This window comes from Malus sylvestris, chromosome 15, assembly GCF_916048215.2.
Source record: "Malus sylvestris chromosome 15, drMalSylv7.2, whole genome shotgun sequence".
NCBI classification, from domain to species: domain Eukaryota; kingdom Viridiplantae; phylum Streptophyta; class Magnoliopsida; order Rosales; family Rosaceae; genus Malus; species Malus sylvestris.
In genome coordinates, this window is record NC_062274.1 from 26818702 (window position 1) to 26839241 (window position 20540).

The 20540-nt window shown below is 34.6% G+C and overlaps 2 long non-coding RNA genes and 1 pseudogene across 3 annotated transcripts; all 3 read left to right on the plus strand.

The window, feature by feature from the left end:
• Positions 1–1878: 1878 nt before the first annotated feature.
• Positions 1879–6211, plus strand: LOC126601531 (uncharacterized). 2 transcript variants are annotated; one of them, XR_007615755.1, is made up of 6 exons: positions 1879–2065; positions 3585–3842; positions 4619–4856; positions 4944–5367; positions 5461–5540; positions 5638–6211. It is a non-coding gene; the product is annotated as an uncharacterized LOC126601531 (long non-coding RNA). The 2 variants fall into 2 exon arrangements; XR_007615756.1 differs by having other exon boundaries at positions 4955–5367.
• Positions 6212–8698: 2487 nt separating this feature from the next.
• Positions 8699–11049, plus strand: LOC126604678 (peroxidase 51-like; annotated as a pseudogene).
• An 8369-nt stretch (positions 11050–19418) lies between these two features.
• LOC126602207 (uncharacterized) lies at positions 19419–20247 on the plus strand. The gene is made up of 2 exons (XR_007616025.1): positions 19419–19843; positions 20000–20247. It is a non-coding gene; the product is annotated as an uncharacterized LOC126602207 (long non-coding RNA).
• The last annotated feature ends 293 nt before the right edge of the window (positions 20248–20540 follow it).

Consider the following 20540-nt stretch of genomic DNA (forward strand, 5'->3'; position numbering starts at 1 on the left):
TGATACTAATGATAGCTCTAGTACAAGATCAGGAGACTCACCTACCACCGAAGGTGGGAATGATGAAGGATATAGTGGAGCTGGAGGTAGTGGTGGTGGATATGGAAACTATGTTGGAGCACCTCCCGGATTTATGAGCCCCTTCACTGGTGAGGGAAACTTCACGCATGCAACACAGGATGATGACCATGGCAGTAGGCGGGCAGGACCAGGAATTGGTGCCATAGGGAAGGATTATACTCGTAGAGAAAGAGGCAAGGGGATTTTGTCAAGTCAAGAAGATGACTCGTTATCTATAACTTCAGACTCTGTTGGATTGGGAAGTAGTAACTATGGTAATACTCATAACCAACCATTTCCCTACCCTTTATATCCCAATCCTGTTGGGATGGAATCGAGCGACTCATGGAAACAATCCGAGACTCAATCTTCAAATGATTTTGCTTATGGACAAGGTCAACCAATCTCGGATCCATATGGGTGGCATGTTAACAATTACATGCAAAATTATTTTGGGGATTTATCATTTGATAACTACTCTTCACAATACACTCACTCTACACATAGAGATGATGAAGATAGTGAAAAATTTGAACCTCATAGGAACTCTATATGGTATTAAGTCACTCATGTATCTTACCATGCAATGTATAAAGTGTAAAATATTGTACTAATTCATTATATATAAATGATTATGGTGTGTTTAGACTTCTTTCATTAATTACTACATATTTTCTACACTCACAATGTTTGTCAGCTCGCTATATAATCAACTTGATAATGTTAAATCCATCATGCAATGCATTTCCTTCCAATGTTTTGTGATAAACTAATAGATAATTGAATAAATAAACATCCTGCAAAGTTTCAATAAAAATTTCCAAGTTTTTCTACAATTTCCGTGGTTTCCATGTAATTTTTATCGATATCGATATTATCCCGATATTTCCATCGATATTTCCGTCGGACTACCGATATTTCCGATATTACCGATATTTAATACCTTAGTACGAACCAATGCGCTACCTTCATATCATTTATGGAAAACGACTCTATGGCAAATTAACAACTGTCGTGCAATTGCTTTACAAAGACCGATACCAAGTGATCATGTTTAAGTGTCAATGGTTTGATACAAACCCAAATAGGCAGGGAAGTGTTAAAATCAATCCTGGCTTACTATCTGTGAACATTAACCTAACTTAGTATGATGGCGACCCTTACATTTTGGCAAACATGGCAAAACAAATTGTGTATCTAGATGAACTGAATACGACGTCGACAATGTCACTGACTAACGTTTGGAATCTTCAATGGAAAAGGATGCGGAAACACTTCGAGATACAAATCTTATCCAAGAACCGTCTCAGGTACAAGGAGTGTCTTCAATCAAAATATTGATTCAGTTAATTACAATCGGCCTCGGTGATCTTCCGCGATACAATGTTGCAGTGGACCCGAATGATGACAGTGACGTAGTTATGGAGGAGGAAGATTGGGAGACCGAAAGTGATGATAGCGATGATAGCAAAAGTTATTATAGTTCAAATGATGAATAATGCAATTTATTTACGACTTGCCATGTAAAATATAGTAAATGAAATTTTTTGTAATTTAATTATCTTATGTCATAAATAATTTGGTTTTATTTGAATAAACAATAATTGTAAAAAATTTACCCAAGTAAATTAAATTTTCAACTCATTACACAACGAAGAAAATATTATTCGTCGCGCTAATGGCATTTGCACGACAATTAATTAGCATTCATCACGCAATGAGCTGAAATTTGGACACACATGAAAATAATTTGGTGAAAATTTGAATTTATTGCGTGACAAATATCTTGTATTTGTCGCGCAAGAAAGTTGGGATTAAACTAAATTTGCAGACACTTTTCCCCTCACCTCTTCGAATTTGGCAAACTCCCTCTAACACACCCTCCCTCTCTGTCACCCTATCCCCTTCTCGCCCCCTCACAATCTCTCTTCCTCCTCCAACACACCCTCACCCTACCTCTCGGCCTCGTACCCTCTCCCCCTCTCGCCCCCTAGCTGCTAACAAGGTAAATATTTCAAATTTTATTAATTTATTTTGATTTTCGTTTCCAATTTTTCAGATTTTAGGGTTTACAATTTGGGGATTAGGGTTTACAATTTTTCATATTTTAGGGGATTCGGTGGTCCTAACAATCCCACCCAATCCGTATAATTTTGTTACATGGGTGAAGAATTATGGGATTAATTGAATGGGGTGGGGTGAAGGTAGGAAGGATATGGAAACTCTTGATAAGATTGAGAACTGAGAATTGCCTTTAATGACTCTCTCCTTCTCTGTTTTTGGATATCATCAAACTCCATTTTGGCTTTTGTCAAAACCGCATTGCTATGAGCATGAACACCATTTCATTTGTCTTTCTCTTCAATTGCCCTGACTATTTAACTGTTGGGATATCTTGGGAGGGTATTATGCTATATACAATTTTTTATCATTTATTTGTCAAGAGTCTATAGATTGAACATTGGGTCCTCAATGCGCTTTGATTTCTCCATCATTGCAATTATGATCTAACGACTAGAAGTATCCTAGAATTTTTACTAAATCTGTTTTGGGTGCATGTTCAAAATGCAATTTCAGTGTGGTGACTGAAGCTTGGGTTCACACGAAAATGTCCGTTGTTTTTGTTTGCATTGCAAAGTTTGGATGGCAGTTTAAAAGATGCTTCAACCTATTTTATCGTATTGAATAATGTTTAGGTTAAATGTTGAACGAATTTGGCTTGGGATGAATCTATATTACTAGTAAAGAAAATGGATGAGTTAGTTTCGTGATCAAGGGAAGGGGATGTGTGTTGCTTACCTATACATAGGGGATGTGTGTTGCTTACCTATACGTAGGGGTAAGGGTGGGCATAGATGCGAATGAAGTTGGTTTTGAAGGTGCTTTTCACTTGTGAGTTGTGTATAATTCCATGGATTATCTTTTATTCTATCAAATTTTAATTAGTCTTGGCAGAAAAGAACAATAGACATCCTGATGTGGCTAAAATTCAGTAACAGGTTTTCTATCTTGGTCTTTTTATATAAATTTTATCTTAGGAGTTCTCAGTTTTTTTTTTTTTTTTTTGAGTGTCAGATTCCTGAGTCTCATACCAACTTAATGAACTCAATCAATATTTTGGTCATCTAAACAAATTTAAAGAAAAATATGCACTACAAAAAACTATCCAGAATCCAGATTCAAGTAGTGCAACAAGCGAATTTTATTTTGTCTCCTAGTTCCATATATATTTTTGTTTTCTTGTTGTTTAATTGAATTTGGAAATGCATATAGTTAGGTGGATCGGTTTTTTGTTTCTCCTTTAATGAAATGCATATAGGTAAGTGGATTGCTTTTTGTTCCTCCTTTAATGAAATGCATATAGGTGTAGATGCTTTTATGGTTTAATTCTCTGTTTTATGTTTAACGGTATATATATGGTTCAAATACTTGATTTAGTTATGTGTGGGGTTGGTGTGAGTGATATGCCACATAATTTGGCATGTGATGGGATTCATGGATACTGACTGAATTTTTTTTTCTAGTTGTGCAGATGTCAAACCTTATTAGAAGTCGTAAGGCAGTGACGACTGCACCCCGTTCGCCTTTCCCAGCTCATCCGTCAGCTGCCACTACTCCTGCACAAATAGACCATTTGCCGGTTGGTCCCGGGGTCTCCCAGGCACCGACGTCATTAGCCTCATCCGTGGCGTTACCTGTTAGCACCAGGCGTGGTCATCGTCGCATCTGCATGCCCGACACACCATCAACATCCACTACTCATGTGTCGAGGTCACATCAAGGTAAATATTTCCTTGAACTCCAGCTGCTTTGGACCAAAACGTGGGCGTAAAGTTGAACCTGCCATTCTAGTTTTTCTACTAATCTTTGTTCAAATCTAATGTTTGTTCATAGTGAAAATATTTATTTGTTTGTCATATGCAAACAAATAAATATTTTGTTCAAATCTAGAGTTTCTTTTTAATACAAATAGCACTGCTTTGGGTTTTGGTAAAATTTTTGTTCAAATTTTCTACTTAATTCCAAGTTTTACTAGTTTAAGTTTGTTCAAAATTTTGACCTCCAGCTACTCTAAGTTCGATCTTTAGTTATTTAGGTAAGTAGAAAGAAAATGTGTAAAGCGAACATATCATTGTGCTTTTCAAATGCATATGCTTCCTTGAACTGAAAGTAATTGTTGTTTACTTATGCAAATCGCAGAGTTGGATTGTATTTACATTTTGTAATAGTGCATATAATGTTGGCAAAAGTACAAACCTTATAAGGAATACCAAATATGAAATATGATAACAATTTGGTTAACTTAGTTTTGTTATTTTCGGTTCAGTTTGTTAAGTTATGTCATTTAAGGATTAAACAGTTATTATATATATTGTTTATTGTTGTCATCGTTATGAACCTTTTATTAAACAGTTGTGATCATTTTATTGGATACATATATTGTTTATGTTATTTTCAAGTTTTTGGGAAATGTTTTAATAATAGGGAGGTTATGCCAAAATTTTAGTAGGATTTATTATTAGTTTTGGATTAACGTTAATTTTATATTTCTTTGCAGCCAAGAAGAACACCAGGGACCTTGTTGCCAGTTAAAAACGGCGAAGATCACCCGGGCGAACAACGGCCATATCAATATCAGATACGACGAGCAACATCGGACTACAACAACGGCGGAGTAGCATAGCGCATTGGCCCACGACATTGGTCACGTCATTTAGACATATTGCCCTATGAAATGGAAGTCTTGGAATGTGATGTCAGATGAGGTGAGGATGCAGGTGCGGTCACAGTTGTCGGTAAGTATCCTACCTTTTAATTGTTTTTCGTTCAAATTATATACATGTATATTACTTAATGTACGTAATTAATTTGTTACATTGCAGACGAACTGCAGTTTAAAGGACATCAATGACGAGTCGTTGGCATACATCAACATGCTCTTCGTTGAACGGTACAAGCAGTGGAAGAGCGACATGCATCAATATTTTCAGACATTTGATAATCCACAAGTCGCTCTTGAGGAGGGTTGCCCATAGGAGTTTAAGGGTTGGGAGGATAATTGGGCATGGTTCTGCGGTCATTTTCAGGAGCTCGGCGATGTGTTTTTTATATTAAGCTTAAAATTATTATACGTGTTTTACTAATGTTTATTGATTTTTTTATATTTCATTTTAGTTTGAACTAATACGTTTATTTTTTGTATAACAGAAGAAGGTGAAAGCTAACAAGAGCAATAGGGACAAAAAGACTCTTCTCCACCATTCCGGTTCGACACCCTTCTCATATAGGATGGAGGCATGGCAGCGGGTAATAATAAAAGTTTTTTATATTCAATTTTTAATATGTCATTAATATTTATTTTTTTCGTACTAACATTTTTCTTCTCTTGTTCTATTTAAGGGGGTTCAAAATTCCCAGAGATCGATGTCTTTAGCGACGTTTATGTTCGACCTGGGGATGAGTTGACCGAGTCCCTTCATGTAAGTATTCTTTAATTTTAATTATTATCTTACGCATTCAAGTTTCATGGTTATTATATGAATGTTTTAATTAATATTTTATGTTATATTACACAAGCGACGATGATGAAGAAGAGGCAGTTGGTTCTTCAGGAGTTCGCCTCCCAACTTCCTCCGATACTCCACTCGAGTCTGTGGATCCCCCAAAGGATGCAGGGTTTCAAATCCTTACGGAGACCTTGGATCAGACTCTTGGGCGAAGGCTAGGGACATATTGTAGGGGGATAGGGAATGCTAGGCGGCAGAAACTTAGAGCCCTTTCATCATCGCAATCAAACAATCAGGTGACAGCTTTGACAGCAGAGGTGGCCAGCCTTAGGACAAAACTCACCTCGTATAGGAGCCAAATGTCACAGCTTGTACAGGCCCTCAGTCAATCTGGCATTCGTCTCCCGAATTTGCATCCCCCATCGACCTCCGAGCCCTTCCAACCCAAGCATGGCCACACCTATGCCCCTTCGACCTCTGCCCCTATTGACAACCTTGAGACCTTCCAGCCGCCTTTGTAAGACGACCACATAGATTATGCCACATTATGTTCTTAGTTTTTTACTTCCTTACTTTTTAAACATTTTTCTTGTACATAGCACATACATTTATATTACTTTTTAAATATATTATTTTTCTCTTCATTACATTTCTTAATTGCAATTTAATTATATTACCAAAAAAAACAATTTACTTTTATTACGAAATCCTTCTTCCCACAAAACTCAAGCGATAAACAAGGTTTCGTCGCACAATAATCAATTGTCGTCACGCAAAGTTTAGAGAGATAAACAATAGTCGTCCCACGTATGTATCTTGGTATTTTGTGCGACGAAAACATTCGTTCCTAAACATTTTGTGTGACGAAGGGTAAACCGTCGCACCGTGTTTTTGTGACCAATGATGATTTTCGTCGCGCAAAGTCTTTCTTCACGATCTTTGTGCGACGGATTCTGTGCGACGGCGGAAATGCACTTTGCGCGACCAACTTTTGTTCGTCGCACAAATAGTAAAACATAGTAGTGATTACAGCTAGGGTTTTCAAAGTTTATTTACTTGTTTTCACGACTACGTGCTAAAGTGTGAATCCAAATCTTGATCTGAATAGGTTTTCAAAGTCTAATTTTTTTTTTTAACTTATCTTCCTTTTTTAATTTTCCAGATTTTTTTTACTTTTAACTTTATCTTTAATATTATTTAAAATCCACATAAGCATCTATATCATTTAATGAATAAATTAGAACCCTTGGATGTTATCAAATCTAAAGGCTACAAAGAACTGTAAAAATATTTGTAAAAATGTTTGTCCCTTGATCCAATCCCATATATATATATATATATATATATATATATATATATATATATATATGTTCACTTAGGGTGGTGCTATCCACACATCCCTCACAATTTCTAATCGTCGGATTAAATGAATTGAGGAAGACCAAATAACAGAAATTAACAAAGACTGTGTGGGAGGTAAAAATCACCAATACATATCATTTACGTTTTATTATTATAATCAATTATAAAAAAAAATTAAGATTCTACCATAAAACAAATTAACAATATAGGAAGTAACTCAATTACTTATAAGAATACACATATCCCTTTTCCTATCAACAATAGATTCATTCTTACCACCTCACATATAAACTAATGACAAAGTCAGTAAAACCCTTCCCACTAGGCATAGACATTATCATCGTCTACAGTCGATAAATAATGCATAATTTCATTTGTTTTATTAGTTACCTAGAAAAAGTTTGGCAAGACATTTAGCAATTTAGTTGGTACTTATCTAAAGTCCCCGGCCCATTTCCTCAATAGTCTCAATTAGCCAAGTATACATTTTTAGCATAGTCCATCTTGGTTGACCATTCCCCATCTTCTTAATCATAAAGACAATACTTAGTTGTTAATCTGTCAAATTAAGCTCATTTTATAGAATGAGGATCCTCTCCTGATCTCTTTGTGAAGATCCTGGAGATCCTCAAATCGTGTCCGTTCATCGTACATCGTGTGGTCAAAAATCATTTTAAATATTTTTATTTTGAATTAAATATGAATAGTACCTGACAAAAACTGCCCGCATGATATAAACAGGCACAATTTGAGAATTCTTAGAATTCTCATAAAAAAGATCCAGAAAGGATCCTCCTGGCATTTAATAAATCTAAACAAACAAAAAAATCTTTAATTATACGTAACCAACTACAAACCCTAATGTCATGCCTCATGTATTTCAACACTGGATCCATGCCAAGTGGCTGGTCCAATATAATATTCTGGTATAGATGTTCTCTCTCATTCACGTCTCTCCTACTTGAACGATTACAATTAAACTACGTCAATATCTTATATTGATTTTTATGGAGACAATACGATAAAAAACAAAGTGTAAGAGGAGGAAAGGAAATGAGATGGAAATAAAAGGGGAGAGGATTCTACTCCTTTTGATACAGCAAGCCACACCTAGCCCACATGAACCTTAACGTGCCGTTTGGGATCTAGTTGTTCCAATTTAGCATACTCCAAACCCACTTTTTATCTTAATCCAGATTCTCCTTGGATCCTTTTGTGAAGATCCTGAAGATCCGTGAATCATATCCATTCATCGTATATTATGCAGTCATTTTAAATATTTTTATTTAAAATTAAATACAAACAATACCTGAAAAAACTTGGCTGCACAATATAAGATAAATGGATATAATTTACGAATCCCAAAATCCTCACCAAAAGAATCCGCAGTGGATCTTGTTGGTTTTTATCTTTTTTTTTTTGTTTTTGGTCAACACTTTTTGTCCTTAATTGGACCACGTGTTCATATTTTCTCTAATCATTTTTATATTAGGGTTACTACGTGTTTAGACTAAAATCAATATATCTTATTATTTTAGAACAAACTCAAACTTCGGCAAAGTTGCAGAGAGTAAGACCTAGACAAATTAGGGCGGCAATTGAAAATTTTGACATAGTCAAATCAATGTCTCTTTCGAACACACTAGACATTGTCTACATTCAAATGCATGCTTTCTTCAATCCAACTGGCGCATATGTCATGACTCATGCGCCCTCTTCTTTTTATACATTCCTCCACCCTTACCAATCAAAATATCAGTCTGCTTCTTCTCTCTCTTCCTATCTGTGTACTGAAAAAATCAAATGTTTGGTCGCATGGGTTGCTTCAATCTTTTACTAGTTTGGTCACTTAGCCTCAGTTTGTGTCTACTTCTTTGTCCCACATCGGCGCAGCTCAAAACAAATTACTATGCCAACATCTGCCCCGACGTAGAAAAAATTGTAAAAAATGCTGTCAATAATAAATTCCAGCAAACATTCGTCACTGTTCAGGCAACACTCACGTCTCTTTTTCCACGATTGCTTTGTCCATGTAATCACTTAAACGCTATCTAAACCCTAAAGTCGAGAGATTAACAAGTTTTCTACATGGGTTTCGAAATTTTGATCAAAATCTGAGCTTTGTTTTGTTGTGTTGTGAAATAAATGGTAGGGATGTGATGCTTCCGTTATAGTTGCTTCCACTGCAAGCAACAAGGCAGAAAAGGACCATCCTGATAATCTATCATTAGCCGGAGATGGGTTTGATACGGTGATCAAAGCCAAAGCAGCCGTTGATGCAGTTCCTCAATGCAAAAACAAAGTTTCATGCGCTGATATTCTTGCCTTGGCCACCAGAGATGTCATTGGTTTGGTAATCTGTTCATCACTAGGACTTTGTTTGAATTAGATTTTCTACTTTCTAATATCGGAAACGTATAGTTCATATTCAAAGTCTGTCAATATAAAGAGCATTACTCTATTACTATTGTGCCATGCATTTGTGAGAAGTTGTGATAATCGAGCCATGCATTTGTGAGAAGTTGTGATAATCGAGTTGACGCATTTGAAGTTATTACAATCTTTTTAGGGTAAGGTTAATTACAATTAATTGTGTTAATTAAGTTCAGGTTGGTGGACCTTCATATTCGGTTGAGTTAGGAAGATTGGATGGACTAACCTCAACTTCTACAAGTGTAGATGGGAAGCTGCCCAAGCCAACATTCAATTTGAACCAGCTCACTTCCATGTTTGCTTCCAATGGGTTGTCCCAGGTTGACATGGTTGCTCTTTCAGGTAAGATGGGTTGTATGTGCTATTTTCTCGTCAATGGGACACATCATACATTAAAACCTAAGACCTATGCTAGCGATAGTCATCTACTTACTTCGATAGCTAACAGTCACCCACATGCTTTTAAACTACCGTCGTTAATTAGCCTTTTCTAAACATACACAATATTTGCAATATTAAGGCTTGATTGTGAGTTTTTAGATAATTAAAAGTGCTTTCAAAAAAATTTTCTTTCAAGAAACATTGTTTCCAACCCAAAAAGAGGTCGCACTTGGTGTGATGGCAAGTGCCTTCGCCCATGAGCGGTAGGTCTCGGGTTCGAGACTTGGGAGCAGCCTCTCCATAAATGGGGGTAAGGCTAGCCGACATTCACCTCTCCCAGACCCTGCGTAAAGCGGGAGCCTTGTGCACTGGGTACGACTTTTTAGTGTGTATTAAAATGATATTGAGAAATGCTAAGGAGACTCTCCATGAACTCTCTGCCATGTTTATAGCAAAATGTTTTATAATGTTAACAAAACATTAATGTTAAACTGTGAGGTGACAGAAAATTCATAGAGAGCCATACTTTGAGAGTCTCCTTAGCATTTCTCATTGATATTAGAGAACCATATTTTGTGATTCTTGAATGAGTACTTCATCAATTAATTCTCCGTCAAACATTGTTGAAAACAATCGATTATGTAAATTCTTGCATAAATCAAGTGTATAGCTGTATATACATTATACATCAATACGAGAATATTCCACGAGATACAAATTTTAATTATTGCGTGATTTACACATGATATGCTATAATATGCAGCATTATGATTCATTGACATGAACTAATTAAAGGCACTACACTAATAACTCTGTTTAATCTGCAGGGGCACACACCCTAGGGTTCTCTCATTGCAACCAGTTTTCAAATCGGTTACAGTAATCCAGTGGACCCCACGCTGAACAAAACGTATGCAACGCAGCTCCAACAAATGTGTCCCCAAAATGTGGACCCCGACATAGCCATCAACATGGACCCAACCTCGCCCAGGGAGTTTGACAATGCATACTTTCAGAATCTTATAGAAGGGAAGGGGTTATTTACCTCGGACCAGGTCCTTTTTACGGACAGCAGGTCCCGGCCCACGGTAAGAACATGGGCCAAAGATAAGACGGCTTTTAACCAGGCCTTTATTAACGCTATGACCAAGCTGGGTCGGGTGGGAATCAAGACCGGCAATAATGGCAATATTCGTCGTGATTGCGGTATTTTAAATTGAGGGGGAAAAAAGGGGGTTATAAAAAGGAAGCAGGTTAAACTAAATGTAGACCAAATTCAGCTTCAGTTCATCGGTTTTTTTTTTGGGACAAAAAATGGAAAGAAAAAAAAAAGAAGAGAGAGAGAAAGAAGGGAAAAAGAAGAAGTTGAAAATAGGAGAGATTTAACTCTTACAGTGAGGTTTGTAACTTCAATAATCGAAATTGTTAAGTTAGCGGTATATGAAATAATGGACAGGATGACATTTTGTCAATCTGTCAAGTGAAACAACATCAGGCCCAATTCGTTTTCCTTTTTATATTTAATTTTTGTTTCTGTTCAATGCAACTTATATTATACCTTATCATAATCATAATCATAATCATCAATATTGTCTTGGTATATTTATAGTCCCGTAGTATTGTAGTCACACCCTAAGTTTGGGTTGGATAAGCTTATTGAATGCTTTATCATCATCTCTTCTTCTTTCATATTACTTTTTTTTCTTTTAGCATTATTTCATCATTAGTAGAGGATGTGTAAATCACTCAATCGGAACCAAACCTAATCTCCAATTTTTAGGTGACCTTGAATATTCCTCCTGAATATTTTAAAAACCATTTTTTTCTCACTAGTAACTAAACCCATCAAAGTTCATTCAGACTTTAGCTACCATGTAGCAAATTACTTGACCATAAATTTAATCGTTATTTAGAACAAAACATGTTCAATGTAGAACCAAATACAAATAAATGAAATAATTCTATATCAATGATTAGATGTCAATAATATTAGTTGTACTTAAGTTTAAATAGTGATATTATATCAGAATATTATAGGAACAAACCTACACATCCTTTGACTATCAATTAAGTGCTAGAGTTCTCATTTGTCATTTTGTTTCAAGCCTATTTTACCCTCTATAATTTTGTTTTATTTTGTCAACCATAATTTTTTTTAATTTAATATTATTTATGTGGGACACAATGATTTTAGCTGTAAAATTATTATATTTCAGTCTTATATAATGTGAATGGGTTTGGTACGCAAGTAATATGGAAGAGTTTGAAACCGAATGAGTAGACAATGTGGATGAGTTTGGTACTACTGTGTAGCTAATGTGAATGAGTTTGATATCAAATCTATAGGTAATGCGGTATACAAAAGTTTTGATACCTATCGTGGATGTTATGTAGATAGGTTTGCTTACCTATTGATAAGGTTTCAATTGACTACCCCTAACTGTTAATGTGTTGATGATTGTCGGGATTTGTGTTTTGTTGGGTTTAAGAGACATTTAAATATACCTCAACAACAGACCAACAAGTTGTTTCCGAAGGTTCAAGTTTTTGTGGCAGCAATTGCAAGCTTTCAAATTTTGAAATGTACAATTTGATCACTAATGCGTTTAATCAAGATTTTTATAATGTTTTTCCTTATTTCTCTAAAAGGACAAATTTGTCAGTAAAATAATTTGTTAATGACCCGCTATGACCCATTAAGAAAAATATTTTTTTTTTTCCTTAAATTTGCACATACCACACATTGCCACATAAACATTACTTCAAAACATTAAAACACATTTTTCGTTTAAGTATTACATCTACACTCCAAAATAAGAGCTTAATAAACAAACATTCATACACTACTAGTCTATTACAAAATATTAAATGTGCAAGGATATGCAAAATGAAAGAGTTTTTGTTTTCAAGGTTGTGAAGCCTTTCTCAAAAGTTTAAACCTTACCAATGGAACTCAAAGCTTGCATGATATTCCTTTTACAAAATCCTCAATTTTCATCGATCATCATGACATAAGATTTTGTGGTATCCATAAGTGTAAATATTTTAAATTGAAGATTGAATTCATCCATTGTATTCATATAGGGTTAAGGAGTGTAGCTGTAAAACATCATCAAAATCAGAGTTAAAATAACCGTTAAATCGTGATGTTTCGTTGATAACCGATGAAAAGTTTTGTCCCGTTATTTGACATCTGAATGTTTGTTTTTAGCGATTTTTGGCGTATGCGATTTCGTAGAATGCGTATCCCATCAAAACGATAGATTCATTAACACTAATAGTTTATTTATACTTTCATTAACTATAATATAAGATTTTGTGGTATCCACTAGTGTAAATATTTTAAATTGAATATTGAATTCATTCATTGTATTCATATAGGGTCAATGAGTGTAGCTGTAAAAAAATCATCAAAATTGGAGTTAAAATAACCGTTAAATCGTGATTTTTTGCTTATAACCGTTGAAAAGTTTGGTCCCGTTACTTGATCTCTGAATGTTTATTTTTTGTAATTTTTTGTACGCAATCTTGAAGCATATACAAACACGTTTGATAGTTGGATCATTGAAATTAGTTTTGTAGAATGCGTATCCCATCAAAACGATAGATTCACTAACACTTAAGAGTTTATTCATACTTTCATTAAGTATAACATATGATTTTGTGGTATCCACTAGTATAAATATTTTAAATTGAAGATCGAGTTCATTCATTGTATTCGTATAGGGTCAAGGAGTGTAACTGTAAAAAATCATCAAAATCGGAGTTAAAATAACAGTTAAATCGTGATTTTTCATTGATAACCGTCGAAAAGTTTTGTCATATTACTTGATCTCTGAATGTTTGTTTTTTGCAATTTTTGGCGAATGAAATCTCAAAGTATATACAAACATGTTTGACGGTTAGATCGTTGAAACTAGTTTCGTATAATGCGTATCCCATCAAAACAATAGATTCACTAACACTTAAGAGTTTATTCATACTTTTATTAAGTACAATATAAGATTTTGTGGTATCCACTAGTGCAAATATTTTAAATTGAAGATCGAGTTCATTCATTGTATTCGTATAGGGTCAAGGAGTGTCGCTATGAAAAATTATCAAAATCGAAGTTAAAATAACCGTTAAATCGTGATTTTTCGATGATAGTCATCGAAACGTTTTGTCTCGTTACTTGATCTCTGAATGTTTGTTTTTTGTGATTTTTGGCGTATGCAATCTTAAAGCATATACAAACAAGTTTGACGGTTGGATCGTTGAAATTAGTTTCGTAGAATGCGTATCCCATCAAAACGATAGATTCACTAACACTTAAGAGTTTATTCATATTTTCATTAATTATAACATAAGATTTTATGTTATCCACTTGTGTAAATATTTTAAATTGAAGATCGAATTCATTCATTATATTCATATAGGGTCAAGGAGTATAGCTATAAAAAATCATCAAAATCGGAGTTAAAATAACTGTTAATTCGTGATTTTTCATTGATAACCGTCGAAACGTTTTGTCATATTACTTGATCTCGGAATGTTTGTTTTTTGCAATTTTTGGCGAATGCGATCTCAAAGTATATACAGACATATTTGACAGTTGGATCGTTGAAACTAGTTTCGTAGAATGCATATCCCATCAAAACAATAGATTCACTACCACTACAGAGTTTATTCATACTTTTATTAAGTATAACATAAGATTTTGTGGTATCCACTAGTGTAAATATTTTAAATTGAAGATCGAGTTCATTTATTATATTCGTATAGGGTCAAAGAGTGTAGCTGTGAAAAATTATCAAAATTGAAGTTAAAATAACAGTTAAATCGTGATTTTTCGATGATAGTTGTCAAAACGTTTTGTCGCGCTACTTGATCTTTGAATGTTTGTTTTTTGCAATTTTTTGCGTATGCGATCTTGAAGCATATACAAACAAGTTTGACGGTTGGATCATTGAAATTAGTTTCGTAGAATGCGTATTTCATCAAAACGGTAGATTCACTAACACTTAAAAGTTTATTCACACTTTCATTAATTATAACATAAGATTTTGTGGTATCCACTAGTGTAAATATTTTAAATTGAAGATCGAATTCATTCATTGTATTCATATAGGGTCAAGGAGTGTAGTTGTAAAAAATCATAAAAATCGGAGTTAAAATAACCGTTAAATCGTGAGTTTTTGTTGATAACCGTCGAAAAGTTTTGTCCCGTTACTTGATCTTTAAATGTTTGTTTTTTGCAATTTTTGGTGTATACAATCTTGAAACATATACAAACAAGTTTGACGGTTGGATCGTTGAAATTAGTTTCATAGAATGCGTATCCCATCAAAACGATAAATTCACAAACACTTAGAGTTTATTTATACTTTCATTAAGTTTAACATAAAATTTTGTGGTATCCACTAGTGTAAATATTTTAAATTGAAGATCGAATTCATTCATTGTATTCATATAGAGTCAAGGAGTGTAGTTGTAAAAAATCACCAAAATCGGAGTTAAAATAACCGTTAAATTGTGATTTTTCGTTGATAACCGTCGAAAATTTTTGTCCCGTTACTTGATCTCTAAATGTTTGTTTTTTTTTCAATTTTTGGCGTATACGATCTTGAAGCATATACAAACAAGTTTGACGGTTGGATCGTTGAAATTAGTTTCATAGAATGCGTATCCCAGCAAAACGATAGATTCACTAACACTTAGGGTGCGTTTCTTGTACCGGACTGTCTCGGACTGGACTAGTTGCAGGGACTAAGCTGGACTGGCTTAGACTAGACTAAGCTGGACTAGCTTAGTGAAGTGTTTGGTGCAGTGTCGGACTAAGAAGCAGGATAATGAAAACAATACTGTTCACCAGATTTGTGTTTGCTTAGACTAGGACCACATTATTGTTCTATTTCAATAGCTCCATTTACCTGTGCCCAACGCTTTTGCCATTGTGTAATAGAGTAATTGTACAAATCTCATGATCTGAGTTAATTGGAGCATATTTTTATCATGTGTATTATGAATCTTAAAAAAAAGGACAATTGTTTTGTTTTTAATACTTGCTAATAGAATTGGGACATGAATCTGCACATAATGAGCAAAATTACATTTCAAGTGGCTGAGACTCCCCACCCCTTAAGGCACATTCAGGCAACAAAGTAGTGTTTGGGAACTTGAACTATGGAATTTCTCAACTCTATTCTATATAAAGGCTTTTGCAGCTGAGTCTCTAAAACATCATTCACTAAACTTTCATCCAGGATATTTTACAAAATGCTAGTTAACTATAGTATAGCATTCCAAAGTAGATCTCCATAATTTACAAAATCTTAGTTAATATTAGCCAAAATACTTCATAGTGCAAAGCTAAGTTAGATCTCCATAATTTGAGTCGTTTGTTCCTTGTTTTCCCTTGGGGTTTGAGCACTGGCCACTTCCGTTTATGCTCCTCTTGTCCGCAACCAATAATGGGATCTGTACCACAAAAGAGTTTCATGAGAACAGGCAAGTAGGTAGGTAGATCTTAAGAATATATGAGATTGCATACAAGATAGACATTTTTTTTTTAAGGGAAACGAAAGAATTTTATAAAAAGGAAAGAATTTACAAAAGAGGAAAAAAAACCGTGGAAAAGATATCCACCTGGAGCTAGAAGAAAACTAGCAAGGACCCCTACTGAAAACTAAATGAACAGAGGCAAAGCTAAACCGAATCAATTAATGGCTGCTAACAAATCCCTAAATATAGAAGAGAGATTGTAATCTCTAAACTCCACTGAAACCGAAGCCCAAAGGGCTGCCCATTGTCTTACTCTATCCCAAAGCTCCTCTACCTTACGCTCCAACCAAATGTTCCAGAAGAGGGCTGTCAACAGAGATCCCCACAAGGTTTTGGCATACAAGATAGACATATGAACACATTGAGAGAAGCAAATTAACTCATAGTTATAATATCCAATCAATTTGCATACTATCACCAGATTAACTCATAGTTATGATTTTCACATTGAGAGAAGCAGCAGGGGTGGAATTTACATCGTTTGCGTGACATACTTCCCTCGACATTAGAGAACTAATTTTGCGCGATTGATGTGCTTTTAAAGCTTATAAATTCTCAGTCAAACGACAATACCTCTATTCTAACAAAACAACATTTGCTCAAATGCTTATACTCAGACTAAAATCACAGGACTGCATCTCACTCTTGGACACTACTGATATTCAATCGAGCTATATTGACGCGTGCAAACAAATCATAAAAAACAAAACAAAACTCAAACCACGAAGTATAAGGTTATTCATTTATTTAACATCCATTGTAAAAGATCCAAAAAATGGAATATACAGTTTAACTTTATAATCTAGTTTTTCTTCATTTCCTACCATTTCTCAGCAACCAAACAGTTTAAATTTAAAATGTACATCATTTTTCAAATCAACACCACAAATCGGATTATACCATTAATTATACTATGAAAGAAGCAAATGGATACCCTCTAAAATCAATAGGAAGCACAAATCTATAATCTTTTCAATCAAAATCTCACCTCAAATCCTTCATCTGTAGAACCCCATTTTTCCACACTCGAAAGTTCACTCCTTTTTCTTCTTTCCCTTCTGTAGACACAGCAAATCACTCAAATCCCACGCTTCTTCCGAACTCAGCAACCAAGATTCAAATATGCAGAAGGACCTTCAGTCAATTTGAACCACATTCTCTTCACCCAAGAACCCACATTTACAAAAACGCCAGCTCTCTTTCTTTCCATTTTTGGACTAAATTTTGTGTTTAAAAACAAGAACAATCAGGTGTGGAGGAAATGATTGAAGATCTGAAAGCGTGGAGCAGCAGAATCATTTGGGTTTTGAAAGTAAAGAAAAGAGTCTTTAATTTCAGCGAGAGAGAGAAAGTCTTTGGGAATGCAACAGAGGAAAAATGTCAAACTTGAGAGAAATCAGAGGGAAATTTGCAGAAACTAGAAACCAGGAGAGAGAGAGAGAGAGAGAGAGAGAGTTTGAAATGGAAGAAAGAAGAGACGTTAGAATTTAGCACTGAGCAAGGAATCAGATAAATAAACAAGAAGAAAACGCATCATTGTTGTGAGGGAGAGCTTTGCTTTCAACAAAAACCCTGATGCCCAAAAATACCATTTTCCTCATTTTGCAGAATACAAATTACAGATTGGTAAGTATTTACTCAAGAAACAAAATCAGAACCACACAAGTCGATAATCGAACTCACAAAAAGAACACCAGCGAACCAAGAAGCATCAAATTCGTGAACCAAGAACATAAAAACAACCCAAAACAACAAAATCAAATAAAGCTCAGTAATATCACGATCTGCAAAACAAATCGACGAAATAAATCGAAGATTCGAAGTTTACCAAACAACTCAGAGTAGATGAGGGCGAGCAGATGCAGATGAGGGAGGACGCAGAGATGAGGGTGAGGAGGACGACGATGAGGGAGCAGGGCAAGGAGGGAGCGATGTGCGACGAGTAGGACGAGCGACTTGGGGTTCTTGGACGAGCGAAGCTCTAGCGGTTCTCTCCGTGCTTACGAATCCGGCCGAGATTGGGGTCCTTCGTTAAGAACACCTAGTGAGGTGAATAATCCAAGCGAGTCCTACCTAAGCTCATTAAACTTAATCCTTGTCCAAAACAAACATGGGACTACACTAGCAATTAGTCTAGTCTAGTCCAGTACCCCTTAATCCGGTCAAACAAACACGCCCTTAGAGTTTATTTATACTTTCATTAAGTTTAACATAAAATTTTGTGGTATCCACTAGTGTAAATATTTTAAATTGAAGATCGAATTCATTCATTGTATTCATATAGGGTCAAGGAGTGTAGCTGTAAAAAATCATCAAAATCGGAGTTAAAATAATCGTTAAATCGTGATTTTTTGTTTATAACCGTAAAAAAGTTTTGTCCCGTTACTTGATATCTGAATGTTTGTTTTTTGCGATTTTTTGCTGATGCGATCTCGAAACATACACAAACAAGTTTGACGTTGGATCGTTTTAAATTAGTTTCGTAGAATTCGTATCCTATAAAATTCAATGGTATATATATTTTAAGTAGATTTAAATTTATTTATTTTGTACGTATATTTAAGCCGATCCAATGGTCTCCAATTTTTAATCTTTAATTTAATATATATATATATATATATATATAAATATAATTATTATAGTTTTTAGGGGTATAAAATTGTTAAATTAATATATATATATAATTATTATAGTATTTTTTTAGGGTTATAAAATTATAAAATTAATATTTTTCTTATCGTGTATCGTGTTACCCACGTGTATACCCGAACCAACCCGTTATCTTAGCAGGTGCTTATCGGGTTACCCGATAACGACCCGATTCATTATCATGTTGACCCGAACACCTGTTAATTTCGTGTCGTGTCGTGTCAGGTTATCGAGTCGTGTCAGGAATTGCTAGGCCTAATGATGAGCATACACCATAGTTTATGGTGGTGAGCAAAAATGCTTCCAAACAAATTAGCCCATAATTCAACTAATAATTATTTAAATTTAATTATTTCTTTCATTAGGGGCGGATGTTTTGTACTTTTTTATTTAAACTTTTTTTTTCTATTTAAGACGGATATGTTTAATTACAAATTAATGTTTACAAAAAATAAAAATAAAGGATATTATTATTTACTAGGAAAAAACATCAATTAGCTAAACCCTAATTCCAATTCAAACCCACTTCCCCTCATTTTTCTGTTTTCCCTTCTTCAAATGCCGCACAACTCATCAGTTTTCCATTTTTCCTTCATTAGTCTTCCATTCTCTTTCTCTTGTGCAGATCCCAATCCATCCTCTCTTTCTTTCATTGTTAGTAATCTTTTGTTGTCTAATACTCCTTTGCTACTCCGGGAGGACCGAAAGAAAGGTTTGTCACAGAGAAGATAATACTCGTTTTATTTGGTTTGATCGAAGTTCTTTTTCTATCTTGAATTGTTTTGCAGGTACACTTCACTGGATTTTGAATAATTTAGAGTGGAAGAGAAATTCATGAATAGATTGGAATAGAAATATTATTTGATTGGTTGTGAGAAAGAGATTCTCAAGAACTTCCAATTTTAGAGGTAATTGCCTTGTGTTAATCTTTGTTTATCGGTTTTCTTATATGTTTAATTGATTGAAATTCAGGTTTGATTTTTCCTATGTGTTCATACCAATTAATGTACTTTGTAATTTGGCTTTGTTGTTCGTTACATTTTCTTGTTTTTGTTTTTATATAGACTCGTGTGCTGCTCCAACATAAGAAGATGGACTCAGAGATCTGGTCTTCAAAGCTTGAGACTGAAAGAAATGAGAAGATTGAAGGAAGAAAATGTTTTTTCTTGTAAATTTAAAAAAAAAACCTATTGTTCTGAGATCCGGAAAGATAAAGATGAAACATGTTGGGTTGAATATTTTGAATGATTCAAAACCAATAACTGACATTTGGGGGGATTAATGCATTAATTATCATGTGGATTTTTTTTTTTATATAAATGAAAGTATTAGGATCGGATGTATTTATTTGCTCAATTTTTTTTATTTAATTAAAAAGTATTAGGGACGGATGTTTCTGCCTGTAATTATGTGTATTCATAAAACCTACCAACGTGGCAACAAAAACAATAGGGGTGGATATTTGACATTTTTTTGCATCTAATAACAATAGCAACCGCCTTTTTAGGGGTGAATCTACTTTCCGCCACTCCTTATTATTAGGGGTGATCTTTCTTTGTATTTGCCCCTATTGGTGGTTTTTAGAGGCAAATATTTCAGCCTATA